Source organism: Euprymna scolopes, chromosome 45 (genome assembly GCF_053919585.1).
Source record: "Euprymna scolopes isolate OS-2025 chromosome 45, ASM5391958v1, whole genome shotgun sequence".
Taxonomy (NCBI): domain Eukaryota; kingdom Metazoa; phylum Mollusca; class Cephalopoda; order Sepiida; family Sepiolidae; genus Euprymna; species Euprymna scolopes.
In genome coordinates this window covers 27,486,982-27,505,866 of record NC_136526.1, presented here as the reverse complement: position 1 = coordinate 27,505,866, position 18,885 = coordinate 27,486,982, and the positions used below count along the sequence as shown (strand labels likewise).

Here is an 18,885-nt window from a genome sequence, read left to right as displayed (position 1 = left end):
GATGTCTGGCCGCTGCCAGTGTCCAACAAACAGTTGGTGGAAACCTGGTCACCATCCTTGCCAAAGGTAACACATAAAACAGGGGGGAGGCATGAGAAGTTTCCACCTGGAGTACGACAAATGGAGTTAGCCTGAAGTAAAGAGTCCCTTCAAGAGGGACCAGGCCTTGGCTTAGATGAAATATTCCCCAATGACCCTCAACTAGTATTAATTCTTGATGAGAAGACATTTAACCGCCTCTCTAGTATCCCGCAAAATGGACGACAAGGTGGGGATTCTCTTCCCAGAAATTTGAATCAGCTCCCCTCGGAACTCTCTGGGGAATTTGGAAATGAGAATCTTCGCCATAAGTCGAGCCCCCGAAGAATGGTCCTTAGAGAAGGAACAGCCAAATGAACCTTCCAGCTCCGCCAGAAGAGAGGCTGCCTTGGTAATGAAGTTAGTCAGAGTGGTATAACCTCTATCTCATTTATAGGTGAAGTCCAAAATGTCCTGGAATGTGTGGTCTATTATCTCATCCTCATCGAGGTATTCGCTCTTCAGGACAGAAAGAGCCACCTCATAATTTCTGTTGCAAATAGTTATATGATTGATGAGCAACAAAGGTTGACCGGACAGCAAACATTTTAGGAAATTCAGTCTTTCGGCATCGTTAGCTATGCCGGCCACACAATTTTCAAGTCTTGATAGGAAATTCCTGAAACTCATGGGGTTGGATTGCATCTCCAACCCATCAAAGGTAGGCCCAGTAATCTGAAGCTGAGGCGGCTTTATGATAAAAGAAAATGTACCTCTTTCAATTCCAGGGGAACATGGAGCAGAAGTTATGGACTCAGACGTAGTAGGGAGGAACTTTAATTTGAGCTGCTCAAATTCCCTTCTAAATCTCAGGGTACGTGCCAGAGATTCTTTCTCAATTTGAACCCAGTCCTCCTCCTCCTCCTCCTCAGATAACAGCTGAATCTTATTAACACATATGTCAACTTCAGTCAAATATTCGGTAACAGATTTCTGCAATGCAGCAAATGATTTACTAGAAAGTTCATCTTCCATGTGAGCCATCTCCAGAATAGTTCTGATTTTGGTCCACAGAAATTCTTTTCTGTAAATCTGCCTTGCTTCTATCCATGTTAGTAAAGGATTCTTCCGCAAAATGTGAAAAAAATTAATTTTCCCTTAAAATCTAATGACTGCTCAGTCGAGAAAAGGAAGCAATGTGCATCTACCTTAAGTTGCGGAAGAATTGCCCCCCCCCCTTCCGCAATGTGACAGTCTGTTAACAATCTTTTGCCAGCAAAGCTGAGGTAATCAAAGAGCAGCTTTCCGGCACCAGCCACAAATGCATCTAAAAAAAAAAACTTAACAACTGGAGAGAATCTCCTTTTAAAACACCAAAAGGTCATGTGATTAACTGTCACCTGACCTGGGGAAAAAAAGCTTTAAAAAGACAGAGAAGGCAAGGCAATCTCTTTTGGTTAGTTAGCAAGGTAAGTGCACACTGCTGTCCCTCTCTTGAGCAATCATAAATCCCTCCATTTTTTTTCACAATATCATTTTCCAAAAATCATGTAAATCGATCAAGTGGTTTTATTTAAAACTAAGAAAATCAAAGTTTACATTTTTTAGCGATTTTACTACTAAGTACATTGAACAGAAGGCTGATTTTTCACCTCTGAACTTCGATTTGAGTTGTATCCCCTTTTTTATTTCATCGGATTTAATCATGGCTCATGAAAACACTATAACTTGCTTGAATTTGATTACAAAAAAATCGTTGATCAAATTACATGAATTTTGTTATATTTTATCTTTGTTCTGTAATATCATACAAATTCTCCAGATGGATAGTAAAAAAATAAAAAGTGATGCCGAAAGGAAATAAACATTTACTTTTTTAATAATAGAATAATCACTGTGATATTATCAAAAATTTTCTGACACCACAGTTACAAGGTAGATTAGAGTTGAGTAGGGTGTAAAGCTTGCAAATTATTGTTGCTAAGTTGTGACCCCAACTCTGTCGTCTCAGTCAAGTAATTCTTGTTTAAACTATACAGTAAACCAGTACACATGAACTCTATTGAAACAAACTAGTAAAAGTTTGTAGCATTTTAATTAATGTTCGAACACTATTTATTCTCCCAGAAAGAACTGATACTTTTTATTACCGGTAACAAAATACATATGCAAATTACTTCCTTCCAGTATAAAGCTAGAGCCAAGCACATGACTAGGTTTCCCAAAGTTAAAGAAACTGACCCTCCTCCAATCACCACCCTTCTCATGACATGTAAATCGTTTAACTTACTTTTCTCACAATGTTGAAATTAAAAATATAATGGTTAAAAAGACCAGACAAACGTAGTTTTCTTTTAAATAAACATCTATTTATTTCAAATCCAATTTTTTCAATTAACATATTTATTTATTTCAAATCCAATTTTTTAAATTAACATATTTATTTATTTAAAATGCAAATTTTTTAAATAAACATATTTATTTAAAATTGAAATTAAAAAAATAAATATATTTATTTCTTTAAAATTCAAAATTCCAACTCATAACAGAGTCTTCATCAGGAAAATTCAGACAATATTTTTTTTTATTACATGTTGTTATTATTTTGTTGTCTTCAGATGTTGACGAAAACAATGTTTAATAGGTACGTACAGATTGAATAGCTGACCCCACCCCCCAAATCATATAAACATTTTGGACCCTCTCTTCACTCCAAAATTCATTGAAATTCAAGAAATCAACCAACTGTAATAACATTTTCAGTATTTATTAACAATCACAGAATATATCAACCCATTGTTTTTTTTAAATCTTAGTAACCTGAAAGTTCTTGCAGTTTTTAACTTTTAAATTTAAACAAACTTTTGCTCAAACAAAAATTTATTGATTGAAATAAACACCATCAGAATCAACACATTTTTGCCAATGCAAAACAAGTGAATTTATGCCAATAATGTAAAAATCTTGCGTTCTGGTCTTGAAGTTGCTGAAGGTATATTTGATATCGCTTAGGTTTTTAAATCATTTCTGTAGTTTGCGTGACACTGCTGTCCGAACTTTCACTTTCTGGTTACCACTTGACGTGTCTTCTCTCAACTCCAAAACGAACTTCTGCAACTTTAGCTTTTCTCTCCCCGAATCCGACTTTTCTCTTCTACAAATACAACTTCTCTGCTCGCAATCTAACTTCAGAATGCCTTCCTTCCCCAAATCACTCCTCTTTTATCTCCAATCAGGAGCATCTCATTTGCATACCTCGTGGTCACCCTGTAGGCATATAAAGAAACAGGGCAGCCATTTTTGTTTCTTTCTTCTTCATTATGAACACGAGGTAAGCCACCCAAAAACGCGGTCGGTCGTTCTTGTTTCTTTTTTCTTCATTTACACCACACGCCCCCCTGATCTTCGAGATCAATAGGATACTTCGTAATCCTCCATCCAAGCAGGCCGCCTCCTCTCACGTCGAGGCCTCTGGGGGACAACTTCTCGGGGGTTAACATTTTCAGGTTCACTACAACGCGGGCCTAAGTCAGGTCGAGCAGCATCATTTGCTTCTCGGTGGCCCTCGATTTCCCCTTCTTCACTGCCCTCACTGCATACCGGCAATGTCACACGACGCAGGTCTAAGATATGCCGGGGAACGCCATTCACCATCACATTGTTCTTCGACTGCAATCCTGTTACGACCCCTCTTTTCCAACGAGTGGTACACTGTGCATTGGGGGGTTTCACCCACACCTCTTCACCTACTTTGATAGTGGCTTCTTCACTCTCAATTCCTGCTGTTTTGTTGCACGGATGCCGACACTTATATGTGAAAACGGCCCTATGAGGCACAGTTGTCTCATCTTGTTTGGTCTTCGGCGAGATGTTATACCAAAACACCACCTCTATGGGTGATACGTTGCTTTTTTCCGCAGCGGCTTTAATGGTGCGATGATTCCTCTCCACTATTCCGTTGCCACTCGGCCGATACGCTGCTCTGAAAAATTGCCTTACTCCCCACTTATCGCACACCTCTTTAAAGGCTTCTGATCGGAAAGCGGGGCCATTGTCCATTAAGAGTTCCTCAACCGGCCCTCTCTCCAAGAATATCTCCTCGATGACCCCTCCGATCGCCCATGCAGCTTCTGCCCTGATCTCTCTCCAGATGGCAAACCTTCCCGGTCCACAGTCGACCATCGACAGATACAATTTGTGGCGATAGTGTGTCACATCAATGGCCAATCGCTTCCAGTCCTCCGTAACATGTAGCTCTCCTGCTTCGTGTCTGGACGGTCCAGGGTCAATTGATTGGCACTCTCGACAGTTCTCCACCACCTCCCTAACCTCCTCCTCGGTGGTCTCCGGGTAAACCTCTCTGGCTAGGAATAACGTTCGTTCTTGACCAAAGTGGTGCATTTCGTGTGACTCTTTGACTTCTTCCCCTGCACAGCATACCGAGGAGACCTCCTTTCCCTCCTGCAGCCAGGCCTTCTTCACGCGTGTCATCGAATCCGCCTTGTTTTTTTCTGACGGGACCAACACAACAGATACTCTCAACTGGAATTCGGCTATCAGGTCGGTGAGCGCTCCGAGTCTGCGCTTGATCAGCATTTCCGCAGCACCCCTGGTCTTAACTCTCTTATCGTCAGTTACTGCCGACCAAATCCACGACGCTACCGTTGCCGAATCGGTTTTGACTTCAATTATTTTCAATCCCCATTTCAGGGCCAGATTGATTCCTTTTATAGCGGCATCTAGTTCTGCTACGTTGATATGGGAGAAGTCGTTTTTTTTTAGCCACGCCGCATCCTCCACAGTTACACCTCCTATCTCTAGTACAACGCCCAACGCCAGGTTACTGGCATCGCACCAAACCACACCCGCGTCTTCGCCGCTGACATACCATTTCCCTTTCACTGGGTCCTCATTTCTCACTCTCGCACTGACTTCTTGCAGCATGTTCATGACCTCCTTCGTCACACGGCCCTCCCAGCCATCAGTGCCTGTTTGTCGTTTAATAAAGCTGCATGCTATCCTTAGCCAGCCAGCGATAGGACGTGCCCGACCAGCCTCTCGCAGACTGAGAAGAGTTCTCGCCTCGTCAGCTCAGATCCGACTTCGGGTATTGCATTCCCTCGTTCGAAGACAAGGCTTTCTTTTCCATCTCGCCTTAGTTTCAACCCCAGCACCGCTCCTCCATCTAGGGCCTCCGCCGGTTTTGCAGTTAACCCATACTTCTCGACATGGCTTCTTACTTTCTCTGCTGTCACCTCTGCCTCCTCCACCAGGATGTCGTCAATGTACGAACTAGTGGCCTCCTCCACTGTACAGTCTTTGCTCAGCACTGTCTTCAGCACGGCAATCATAATTTTGGGGGCTGAACTCAGCCCAAAGCCTAACCTCGTCAGACAATACACCCGCCCCTTGTACCGGACCAGTTGGTACTGCCAGAGTTTTTCATCTACATGGATCTGCAGATATGCCGATTTCAGATCGACAATCTTAGTGGCCCGCCCCATTCTTCTCCATTTCCTCATGACCTCCTCACATACGTCGATCCCCGTTCCAGTGTGGCAGGCTATGTGTCTGTTCAATTCCCTAAAATCCAGCATGGGCCTAATCTTGGTTTTGGTAGGCTGAACAACCGCCAGTAGTGGCAACACTCCTTTTTCTTCCCCTGTCCACGGTTTCAGAATTCCTTCTTTTATCCACCTCTCCACTTCTTCCTCGAATCCTTTTCTTATTTCTCCTCGCAGGGTGTTTTCGTAGCAGCCCACCTTATTCTGTAGTTCTGGGGGCCCGGAGATCCATTTCCATTCCACCGTCCACCTCACGCCATCAAACTTCGCCAGGAAATCTTTGTCCTCAATGCAGCAAACCTCCGGTTTTGGGGTTCTGACGGTTCTATCATCTTCCACTCCTGCCATCCCCACTGCGCCGAGACGTCCAAACGTCACTTGGCCCCCTCTTAACCTAGCGCCCCCCAGTCGGTTAATTGCACTCATACCTATAATCACGTCGACACCACCGACCAGATGATTCAACACTAGGGCTTGCAGTCCAATGGGCACCCCTTGCACCATTACTTCCGCTGTCGTCTCTCCTAGGCATTTCACATCCCTGCCATCCACGGTCCTAATAATCCAAGTTCCGCTCCATGACCTCGCGACATTCCTCGCTAACAACGTTGTAGTGCAGCCTGTGTCGACAAGGGCTATGGCTCTCTTCCCATTGACTACCACCGGTAACTGAGGCAATGTTCCATCATGCGCCATTTCCACACAGAAGGGGTAACCACTGGCGCAATAGCTCCCCTTCACTCGTTTCCCTGGTACCGTGCAGCAACACAATAGCGGCTAATATGCCCCACTTGTCCACATCGGTAGCACGTGATCCCCGGTCTCGGCTCTTTGCAGTCCTTGATAAGATGAGGACCCTGGCACCGGAAACACTTGATGGCAGGTCTCCCCTCCTGTCGCCTCGCCGGCTGCCTCTCATTCAAGTGAGGCCTCATGCACATATTTCCACTCACAGCTGCAGCCACGATTGGGCTTTTAACATTTTTCACTAGGACTCTGGCGTGGGCCAAGAGATCGTCCACTTCCATAGAATGGATCCCCGTGATTCTCTGCATGTTCGCAGAGATTTCCTCTGGGAAGCCGTTCACTAGGTACAGCTTTACCGTCATCTTCAGGCTCCTCCCCACATAACCAGCCAACCCTGCCAGTCTCCTGATCTCTGCCGCAAAGACGTCAACGGACTCGCCGGTCTACCTCAAACTTGACAGCTTGCCAAGTGCTTCAAATAGGCCCTCAGCGAAGGCCAATTTCAGCCTTTGCTCCACTAAGGCAAGGTCTTCCTCGTCTTCATCTCGCATCTGCTGGTAAATCGTGAGGGCTTCCCCCTCTAAGTATAGCGGCAGCAAGGTGACCACATCTTCTATCTTTTGCAGCTTCGCCACCATTTTTAATTTCTCCAGCCACTTAATCAGGTCACCCTCCCCAGTAAAGGGTCTCAACATCTGAGTGCTCAGTCTCCACTCAGCCATGTTAATTTGCTTGATGCGCCGAAATAGCTTGTAGTTTGCGTGACACTGCTATCCGAACTTTCACTTTCTGGTTACCACTTGACGCCTCTTCTCTCCACTCCAAAACGAACTTCTGCAACTTTAGCTTTTCTCTCCCCGAATCCGACTTTTCTCTTCTACAAATACAACTTCTCTGCTCGCAATCTAACTTCAGAAATGCCCTCCTTTCCCAAATCACTCCTCTTTTATCTCCAATCAGGAGCATCTCATTTGCATACCTCGTGGTCACCCTGTAGGCATATAAAGAAACAGGGCAGCCATTTTTGTTTCTTTCTTCTTCATTATGAACACGAGGTAAGCCACACAAAAACGCGGTCGGTCGTTCTTGTTTCTTTTTTCTTCATTTACACAACAATTTCTCATGCAGAAAGTTGTTGAGATGCTTGAAAAAGTGCTAGTCAATAGGTGAGAGATCTGGAAAGTATGTCAGATGAGGCAAAGCTCCATAGTTCAATTTATTCGATTTCTGAAGCAACAATGCAGTCGAAGATTGTTATGGAGGAGAATTGGACCTTTTCTGTTGACTGATATTGGGTGTTGTTGTTGAAGTTTCTTATGCATTTTATCTATTTATTGACAGTACTTCACCGCCATAATGGTTTCACCTGCATTCAAAAAACTAATGGATTAGCCCAGTCACAGACTACCAAGCAGTCAGCATAACTTTCTTTTGGTGGAACTCTGGCTTTGGGAAGTGTTATGGAGCATTGTTGGCATCTAACCACTGAGCTGAGTGTCGCCAGTAAAGAACTCACCTTTCGTCAGAAGTCAGTCAAGAAATGGCTCATCCATGTTGCATTACAGAAAGATGTGACACTTCATAATGGAGTTTCGTTTGGTTCTTGTTCAATTTGTGAGGCACTCATCAAGTTTTTTTTTGTTTTTCAAATCTCTCTCAAATGATTGGTAATCGTATTTATTACCTCTAATTCAGAAGCGAATTCTTGAACAGTTCTGTGTGGATTGACTCTGACTAATTCATTCTGTGAATTGACTCTGACTAATTCATTCTGTGAATTGACTCTGACTAATTCATTCTGTGAATTGACTCTGACTAATTCATTCTGTGAATTGACTCTTACTAATTCATTCTGTGAATTGACTCTTACTAATTCATTCTGTGAATTGACTCTTACTAATTCATTCTGTGAATTGACTCTTACTAATTCATTCTGTGAATTGACTCTTACTAATTCATTCTGTGGATTGACTCTGACTAATTCATTCTGGTAATTGACTCTGACTAATTCATTCTGTGAATTGACTCTGACTAATTCATTCTGTGAATTGACTCTTACTAATTCATTCTGTGAATTGACTCTTACTAATTCATTCTGTGAATTGACTCTGACTAATTCATTCTGTGAATTGACTCTGACTAATTCATTCTGTGAATTGACTCTGACTAATTCATTCTGTGAATTGACTCTGACTAATTCATTCTGTGAATTGACTCTTACTAATTCATTCTGTGAATTGACTCTGACTAATTCATTCTGTGGATTGACTCTGACTAATTCATTCTGTAGATTGACTCTGACTAATTCATTCTGTGAATTGACTCTTACTAATTCATTCTGTGAATTGACTCTTACTAATTCATTCTGTGAATTGACTCTGACTAATTCATTCTGTGGATTGACTCTGACTAATTCATTCTGTGGATTGACTCTGACTAATTCATTCTGTGAATTGACTCTGACTAATTCATTCTGTGAATTGACTCTGACTAATTCATTCTGTGGATTGACTCTAACTAATTCATTCTGTGGATTGACTCTAACTAATTCATTCTGTGGATTGACTCTGACTAATTCATTCTGTGAATTGACTCTGACTAATTCATTCTGTGAATTGACTCTGACTAATTCATTCTGTGAATTGACTTTGACTAATTCATTCTGTGAATTGACTCTTACTAATTCATTCTGTGAATTGACTCTGACTAATTCATTCTGTGAATTGACTCTTACTAATTCATTCTGTGAATTGACTCTTACTAATTCATTCTGTGAATTGACTCTTACTAATTCATTCTGTGAATTGACTCTGACTAATTCATTCTGTGAATTGACTCTTACTAATTCATTCTGTGAATTGACTCTGACTAATTCATTCTGTGGATTGACTCTGACTAATTCATTCTGTGAATTGACTCTGACTAATTCATTCTGTGAATTGACTCTGACTAATTCATTCTGTGAATTGACTCTGACTAATTCATTCTGTGAATTGACTCTGACTAATTCATTCTGTGAATTGACTCTGACTAATTCATTCTGTGAATTGACTCTGACTAATTCATTCTGTGAATTGACTCTGACTAATTCATTCTGTGAATTGACTCTGACTAATTCATTCTGTGAATTGACTCTGACTAATTCATTCTGTGAATTGACTCTGACTAATTCATTCTGTGAATTGACTCTGACTAATTCATTCTGTGAATTGACTCTTACTAATTCATTCTGTGAATTGACTCTGACTAATTCATTCTGTGAATTGACTCTGACTAATTCATTCTGTGAATTGACTCTGACTAATTCATTCTGTGAATTGACTCTGACTAATTCATTCTGTGAATTGACTCTGACTAATTCATTCTGTGAATTGACTCTGACTAATTCATTCTGTGAATTGACTCTGACTAATTCATTCTGTGAATTGACTTTGACTAATTCATTCTGTGAATTGACTCTTACTAATTCATTCTGTGAATTGACTCTGACTAATTCATTCTGTGAATTGACTCTTACTAATTCATTCTGTGAATTGACTCTGACTAATTCATTCTGTGAATTGAATCTTACTAATTCATTCTGTGAATTGACTCTGACTAATTCATTCTGTGAATTGACTCTGACTAATTCATTCTGTGAATTGAATCTTACTAATTCATTCTGTGAATTGACTCTGACTAATTCATTCTGTGAATTGACTCTGACTAATTCATTCTGTGAATTGACTCTTACTAATTCATTCTGTGAATTGACTCTGACTAATTCATTCTGTGAATTGACTCTTACTAATTCATTCTGTGAATTGACTCTTACTAATTCATTCTGTGAATTGACTCTTACTAATTCATTCTGTGAATTGACTCTTACTAATTCATTCTGTGAATTGACTCTTACTAATTCATTCTGTGGATTGACTCTGACTAATTCATTCTGGTAATTGACTCTGACTAATTCATTCTGTAAATTGACTCTGACTAATTCATTCTGTGAATTGACTCTTACTAATTCATTCTGTGAATTGACTCTTACTAATTCATTCTGTGAATTGACTCTGACTAATTCATTCTGTGAATTGACTCTGACTAATTCATTCTGTGAATTGACTCTGACTAATTCATTCTGTGAATTGACTCTGACTAATTCATTCTGTGAATTGACTCTGACTAATTCATTCTGTGGATTGACTCTGACTAATTCATTCTGTGGATTGACTCTGACTAATTCATTCTGTGAATTGACTGTGACTAATTCATTCTGTGAATTGACTCTGACTAATTCATTCTGTGAATTGACTCTGACTAATTCATTCTGTGAATTGACTCTGACTAATTCATTCTGTGAATTGACTCTGACTAATTCATTCTGTGAATTGACTCTGACTAATTCATTCTGTGAATTGACTCTGACTAATTCATTCTGTGAATTGACTCTGACTAATTCATTCTGTGAATTGACTCTGACTAATTCATTCTGTGAATTGACTCTGACTAATTCATTCTGTGAATTGACTTTGACTAATTCATTCTGTGAATTGACTCTTACTAATTCATTCTGTGAATTGACTCTGACTAATTCATTCTGTGAATTGACTCTTACTAATTCATTCTGTGAATTGACTCTGACTAATTCATTCTGTGAATTGAATCTTACTAATTCATTCTGTGAATTGACTCTGACTAATTCATTCTGTGAATTGACTCTGACTAATTCATTCTGTGAATTGACTCTTACTAATTCATTCTGTGAATTGACTCTGACTAATTCATTCTGTGAATTGACTCTTACTAATTCATTCTGTGAATTGACTCTTACTAATTCATTCTGTGAATTGACTTTGACTAATTCATTCTGTGAATTGACTCTTACTAATTCATTCTGTGAATTGACTCTGACTAATTCATTCTGTGGATTGACTCTGACTAATTCATTCTGTGAATTGACTCTTACTAATTAATTCTGTGAATTGACTCTGACTAATTCATTCTGTGAATTGACTCTTACTAATTCATTCTGTGAATTGACTCTGACTAATTCATTCTGTGAATTCACTCTTACTAATTCATTCTGTGAATTGACTCTGACTAATTCATTCTGTGAATTGACTCTGACTAATTCATTCTGTGAATTGACTCTAACTAATTCATTCTGTGAATTGACTCTGACTAATTCATTCTGTGAATTGACTCTGACTAATTCATTCTGTGAATTGACTCTGACTAATTCATTCTGTGAATTGACTCTGACTAATTCATTCTGTGAATTGACTCTGACTAATTCATTCTGTGAATTGACTCTGACTAATTCATTCTGTGAATTGACTTTGACTAATTCATTCTGTGAATTGACTCTTACTAATTCATTCTGTGAATTGACTCTGACTAATTCATTCTGTGAATTGACTCTTACTAATTCATTCTGTGAATTGACTCTGACTAATTCATTCTGTGAATTGAATCTTACTAATTCATTCTGTGAATTGACTCTGACTAATTCATTCTGTGAATTGACTCTGACTAATTCATTCTGTGAATTGACTCTTACTAATTCATTCTGTGAATTGACTCTGACTAATTCATTCTGTGAATTGACTCTTACTAATTCATTCTGTGAATTGACTTTGACTACTTCATTCTGTGAATTGACTTTGACTAATTCATTCTGTGAATTGACTCTTACTAATTCATTCTGTGAATTGACTCTGACTAATTCATTCTGTGGATTGACTCTGACTAATTCATTCTGTGAATTGACTCTTACTAATTAATTCTGTGAATTGACTCTGACTAATTCATTCTGTGAATTGACTCTTACTAATTCATTCTGTGAATTGACTCTGACTAATTCATTCTGTGAATTCACTCTTACTAATTCATTCTGTGAATTGACTCTGACTAATTCATTCTGTGAATTGACTCTGACTAATTCATTCTGTGAATTGACTCTAACTAATTCATTCTGTGAATTGACTCTGACTAATTCATTCTGTGAATTGACTCTGACTAATTCATTCTGTGAATTGACTCTGACTAATTCATTCTGTCAATTGACTCTTACTAATTCATTCTGTGAATTGACTCTGACTAATTCATTCTGTGAATTGACTCTTACTAATTCATTCTGTGAATTGACTCTGACTAATTCATTCTGTGAATTGACTCTTACTAATTCATTCTGTGAATTGACTCTTACTAATTCATTCTGTGAATTGACTCTTACTAATTCATTCTGTGAATTGACTCTTACTAATTCATTCTGTGAATTGACTCTGACTAATTCATTCTGTGAATTGGCTCTTACTAATTCATTCTGTGAATTGACTCTTACTAATTCATTCTGTGAATTGACTCTTACTAATTCATTCTGTGAATTGACTCTTACTAATTCATTCTGTGAATTGACTCTTACTAATTCATTCTGTGAATTGACTCTTACTAATTCATTCTGTGAATTGACTCTGACTAATTCATTCTGTTAATTGAATCTTACTAATTCATTCTGTGAATTGACTCTTACTAATTCATTCTGTGAATTGACTCTTACTAATTCATTCTGTGAATTGACTCTGACTAATTCATTCTGTGAATTGACTCTGACTAATTCATTCTGTGAATTGACTCTGACTAATTCATTCTGTGAATTGACTCTGACTAATTCATTCTGTGAATTGACTCTGACTAATTCATTCTGTGAATTGACTCTGACTAATTCATTCTGTGAATTGACTCTGACTAATTCATTCTGTGAATTGACTCTTACTAATTCATTCTGTGAATTGACTCTTACTAATTCATTCTGTGAATTGACTCTGACTAATTCATTCTGTGAATTGACTCTGACTAATTCATTCTGTGGATTGACTCTAATTCATTCTGTGGATTGACTCTGACTAATTAATTCTGTGAATTGACTCTTACTAATTCATTCAGTGAATTGACTCTGACTAATTCATTCTGTGGATTGACTCTGACTAATTCATTCTGTGAATTGACTCTGACTAATTCATTCTGTGGATTGACTCTGACTAATTCATTCTGGTAATTGACTCTTACTAATTCATTCTGTGAATTGATTCTGACTAATTCATTCTGTGAATTGACTCTTACTAATTCATTCTGTGAATTGACTCTGACTAATTCATTCTGTGAATTGACTCTTACTAATTCATTCTGTGAATTGACTCTTACTAATTCATTCTGTGAATTGACTCTGACTAATTCATTCTGTGGATTGACTCTGACTAATTCATTCGGGTAATTGACTCTTACTAATTCATTCTGTGAATTTACTCTGAGGAATTCATTCTGTGAATTGACTCTTACTAATTCATTCTGTGAATTGACTCTGACTAATTCATTCTGTGAATTGACTCTTACTAATTCATTCTGTGAATTGACTCTGACTAATTCATTCTGTGGATTGACTCTGACTAATTCATTCTGTGAATTGACTCTGACTAATTCATTCTGTGAATTTACTCTGACTAATTCATTCTGTGAATTGACTCTGACTAATTCATTCTGTGAATTGACTCTGACTAATTCATTCTGTGAATTGACTCTGACTAATTCATTCTGTGAATTGACTCTGACTAATTCATTCTGTAGATTGACTCTGACTAATTCATTCTGTGAATTGACTCTGACTAATTCATTCTGTGAATTGACTCTGACTAATTCATTCTGTGAATTGACTCTGACTAATTCATTCTGTGAATTGACTCTGACTAATTCATTCTGTGAATTGACTCTTACTAATTCATTCTGTGAATTGACTCTGACTAATTCATTCTGTGAATTGACTCTGACTAATTCATTCTGTGAATTGACTCTGACTAATTCATTCTGTGAATTGACTCTGACTAATTCATTCTGTGAATTGACTCTGACTAACTCATTCTGTGAATTGACTCTGACTAATTCATTCTGTGAATTGACTTTGACTAATTCATTCTGTGAATTGACCTTACTAATTCATTCTGTGAATTGACTCTGACTAATTCATTCTGTGAATTGACTCTTACTAATTCATTCTGTGAATTGACTCTGACTAATTCATTCTGTGAATTGAATCTTACTAATTCATTCTGTGAATTGACTCTGACTAATTCATTCTGTGAATTGACTCTGACTAATTCATTCTGTGAATTGACTCTTACTAATTCATTCTGTGAATTGACTCTGACTAATTCATTCTGTGAATTGACTCTTACTAATTCATTCTGTGAATTGACTCTTACTAATTCATTCTGTGAATTGACTCTTACTAATTCATTCTGTGAATTGACTCTTACTAATTCATTCTGTGAATTGACTCTTACTAATTCATTCTGTGGATTGACTCTGACTAATTCATTCTGGTAATTGACTCTGACTAATTCATTCTGTAAATTGACTCTGACTAATTCATTCTGTGAATTGACTCTTACTAATTCATTCTGTGAATTGACTCTTACTAATTCATTCTGTGAATTGACTCTGACTAATTCATTCTGTGAATTGACTCTGACTAATTCATTCTGTGAATTGACTCTGACTAATTCATTCTGTGAATTGACTCTTACTAATTCATTCTGTGAATTGACTCTGACTAATTCATTCTGTGGATTGACTCTGACTAATTCATTCTGTGGATTGACTCTGACTAATTCATTCTGTGAATTGACTCTGACTAATTCATTCTGTGAATTGACTCTGACTAATTCATTCTGTGAATTGACTCTGACTAATTCATTCTGTGAATTGACTCTGACTAATTCATTCTGTGAATTGACTCTGACTAATTCATTCTGTGAATTGACTCTGACTAATTCATTCTGTGAATTGACTCTGACTAATTCATTCTGTGAATTGACTCTGACTAATTCATTCTGTGAATTGACTCTGACTAATTCATTCTGTGAATTGGCTCTTACTAATTCATTCTGTGAATTGACTTTGACTAATTCATTCTGTGAATTGACTCTTACTAATTCATTCTGTGAATTGACTCTGACTAATTCATTCTGTGAATTGACTCTTACTAATTCATTCTGTGAATTGACTCTGACTAATTCATTCTGTGAATTGAATCTTACTAATTCATTCTGTGAATTGACTCTGACTAATTCATTCTGTGAATTGACTCTGACTAATTCATTCTGTGAATTGACTCTTACTAATTCATTCTGTGAATTGACTCTGACTAATTCATTCTGTGAATTGACTCTTACTAATTCATTCTGTGAATTGACTTTGACTACTTCATTCTGTGAATTGACTTTGACTACTTCATTCTGTGAATTGACTCTTACTAATTCATTCTGTGAATTGACTCTGACTAATTCATTCTGTGGATTGACTCTGACTAATTCATTCTGTGAATTGACTCTTACTAATTAATTCTGTGAATTGACTCTGACTAATTCATTCTGTGAATTGACTCTTACTAATTCATTCTGTGAATTGACTCTGACTAATTCATTCTGTGAATTCACTCTTACTAATTCATTCTGTGAATTGACTCTGACTAATTCATTCTGTGAATTGACTCTTACTAATTCATTCTGTGAATTGACTCTGACTAATTCATTCTGTGAATTCACTCTTACTAATTCATTCTGTGAATTGACTCTGACTAATTCATTCTGTGAATTGACTCTGACTAATTCATTCTGTGAATTGACTCTAACTAATTCATTCTGTGAATTGACTCTGACTAATTCATTCTGTGAATTGACTCTGACTAATTCATTCTGTGAATTGACTCTGACTAATTCATTCTGTCAATTGACTCTTACTAATTCATTCTGTGAATTGACTCTGACTAATTCATTCTGTGAATTGACTCTTACTAATTCATTCTGTGAATTGACTCTGACTAATTCATTCTGTGAATTGACTCTTACTAATTCATTCTGTGAATTGACTCTTACTAATTCATTCTGTGAATTGACTCTTACTAATTCATTCTGTGAATTGACTCTTACTAATTCATTCTGTGAATTGACTCTGACTAATTCATTCTGTGAATTGGCTCTTACTAATTCATTCTGTGAGTTGACTCTTACTAATTCATTCTGTGAATTGACTCTTACTAATTCATTCTGTGAATTGACTCTTACTAATTCATTCTGTGAATTGACTCTTACTAATTCATTCTGTGAATTGACTCTTACTAATTCATTCTGTGAATTGACTCTGACTAATTCATTCTGTTAATTGAATCTTACTAATTCATTCTGTGAATTGACTCTTACTAATTCATTCTGTGAATTGACTCTTACTAATTCATTCTGTGAATTGACTCTGACTAATTCATTCTGTGAATTGACTCTGACTAATTCATTCTGTGAATTGACTCTGACTAATTCATTCTGTGAATTGACTCTGACTAATTCATTCTGTGAATTGACTCTGACTAATTCATTCTGTGAATTGACTCTGACTAATTCATTCTGTGAATTGACTCTGACTAATTCATTCTGTGAATTGACTCTTACTAATTCATTCTGTGAATTGACTCTGACTAATTCATTCTGTGAATTGACTCTGACTAATTCATTCTGTGGATTGACTCTAATTCATTCTGTGGATTGACTCTGACTAATTCATTCTGTGAATTGACTCTTACTAATTCATTCAGTGAATTGACTCTGACTAATTCATTCTGTGGATTGACTCTGACTAATTCATTCTGTGAATTGACTCTGACTAATTCATTCTGTGGATTGACTCTGACTAATTCATTCTGGTAATTGACTCTTACTAATTCATTCTGTGAATTGATTCTGACTAATTCATTCTGTGAATTGACTCTTACTAATTCATTCTGTGAATTGACTCTGACTAATTCATTCTGTGAATTGACTCTTACTAATTCATTCTGTGAATTGACTCTTACTAATTCATTCTGTGAATTGACTCTGACTAATTCATTCTGTGGATTGACTCTGACTAATTCATTCGGGTAATTGACTCTTACTAATTCATTCTGTGAATTTACTCTGAGTAATTCATTCTGTGAATTGACTCTTACTAATTCATTCTGTGAATTGACTCTGACTAATTCATTCTGTGAATTGACTCTTACTAATTCATTCTGTGAATTGACTCTGACTAATTCATTCTGTGGATTGACTCTGACTAATTCATTCTGTGAATTGACTCTGACTAATTCATTCTGTGAATTGACTCTGACTAATTCATTCTGTGAATTGACTCTGACTAATTCATTCTGTGAATTGACTCTGACTAATTCATTCTGTGAATTGACTCTGACTAATTCATTCTGTGAATTGACTCTGACTAATTCATTCTGTAGATTGACTCTGACTAATTCATTCTGTGAATTGACTCTGACTAATTCATTCTGTGAATTGACTCTGACTAATTCATTCTGTGAATTGACTCTGACTAATTCATTCTGTGAATTGACTCTGACTAATTCATTCTGTGAATTGACTCTTACTAATTCATTCTGTGAATTGACTCTGACTAATTCATTCTGTGAATTGACTCTGACTAATTCATTCTGTGAATTGACTCTGACTAATTCATTCTGTGAATTGACTCTGACTAATTCATTCTGTGAATTGACTCTGACTAATTCATTCTGTGAATTGACTCTGACTAATTCATTCTGTGAATTGACTTTGACTAATTCATTCTGTGAATTGACCTTACTAATTCATTCTGTGAATTGACTCTGACTAATTCATTCTGTGAATTGACTCTTACTAATTCATTCTGTGAATTGACTCTGACTAATTCATTCTGTGAATTGAATCTTACTAATTCATTCTGTGAATTGACTCTGACTAATTCATTCTGTGAATTGACTCTGACTAATTCATTCTGTGAATTGAATCTTACTAATTCATTCTGTGAATTGACTCTGGCTAATTCATTCTGTGAATTGACTCTTACTAATTCATTCTGTGAATTGACTCTGACTAATTCATTCTGTGAATTGACTCTTACTAATTCATTCTGTGAATTGACTCTTACTAATTCATTCTGTGAATTGACTCTTACTAATTCATTCTGTGAATTGACTCTTACTAATTCATTCTGTGAATTGACTCTTACTAATTCATTCTGTGAATTGACTCTTACTAATTCATTCTGTGGATTGACTCTGACTAATTCATTCTGGTAATTGACTCTGACTAATTCATTCTGTAAATTGACTCTGACTAATTCATTCTGTGAATTGACTCTTACTAATTCATTCTGTGAATTGACTCTTACTAATTCATTCTGTGAATTGACTCTGACTAATTCATTCTGTGAATTGACTCTGACTAATTCATTCTGTGAATTGACTCTGACTAATTCATTCTGTGAATTGACTCTTACTAATTCATTCTGTGAATTGACTCTGACTAATTCATTCTGTGGATTGACTCTGACTAATTCATTCTGTGGATTGACTCTGACTAATTCATTCTGTGAATTGACTCTGACTAATTCATTCTGTGAATTGACTCTGACTAATTCATTCTGTGAATTGACTCTGACTAATTCATTCTGTGAATTGACTCTGACTAATTCATTCTGTGAATTGACTCTGACTAAT

The 18,885-nt window shown here is 37.1% G+C and overlaps 1 protein-coding gene across 2 annotated transcripts in view; it reads left to right on the top strand.

Moving 5' to 3' along the window:
- The window catches only part of LOC145269303 (uncharacterized), a 61,374-nt gene that overhangs the window by 15,858 nt on the left and 26,631 nt on the right, over positions 1-18,885 (top strand). The window contains exon 2 of one of the 2 annotated variants that reach the window (XM_080125000.1): positions 7,671-7,943. The exons of the other annotated variant lie outside the window; for it this stretch is intronic. The gene's annotated coding sequence lies outside the window, so the exon portion shown is untranslated. The remainder of the gene's footprint in view (positions 1-7,670; positions 7,944-18,885) is intronic. 2 annotated transcript variants of the gene reach the window in all.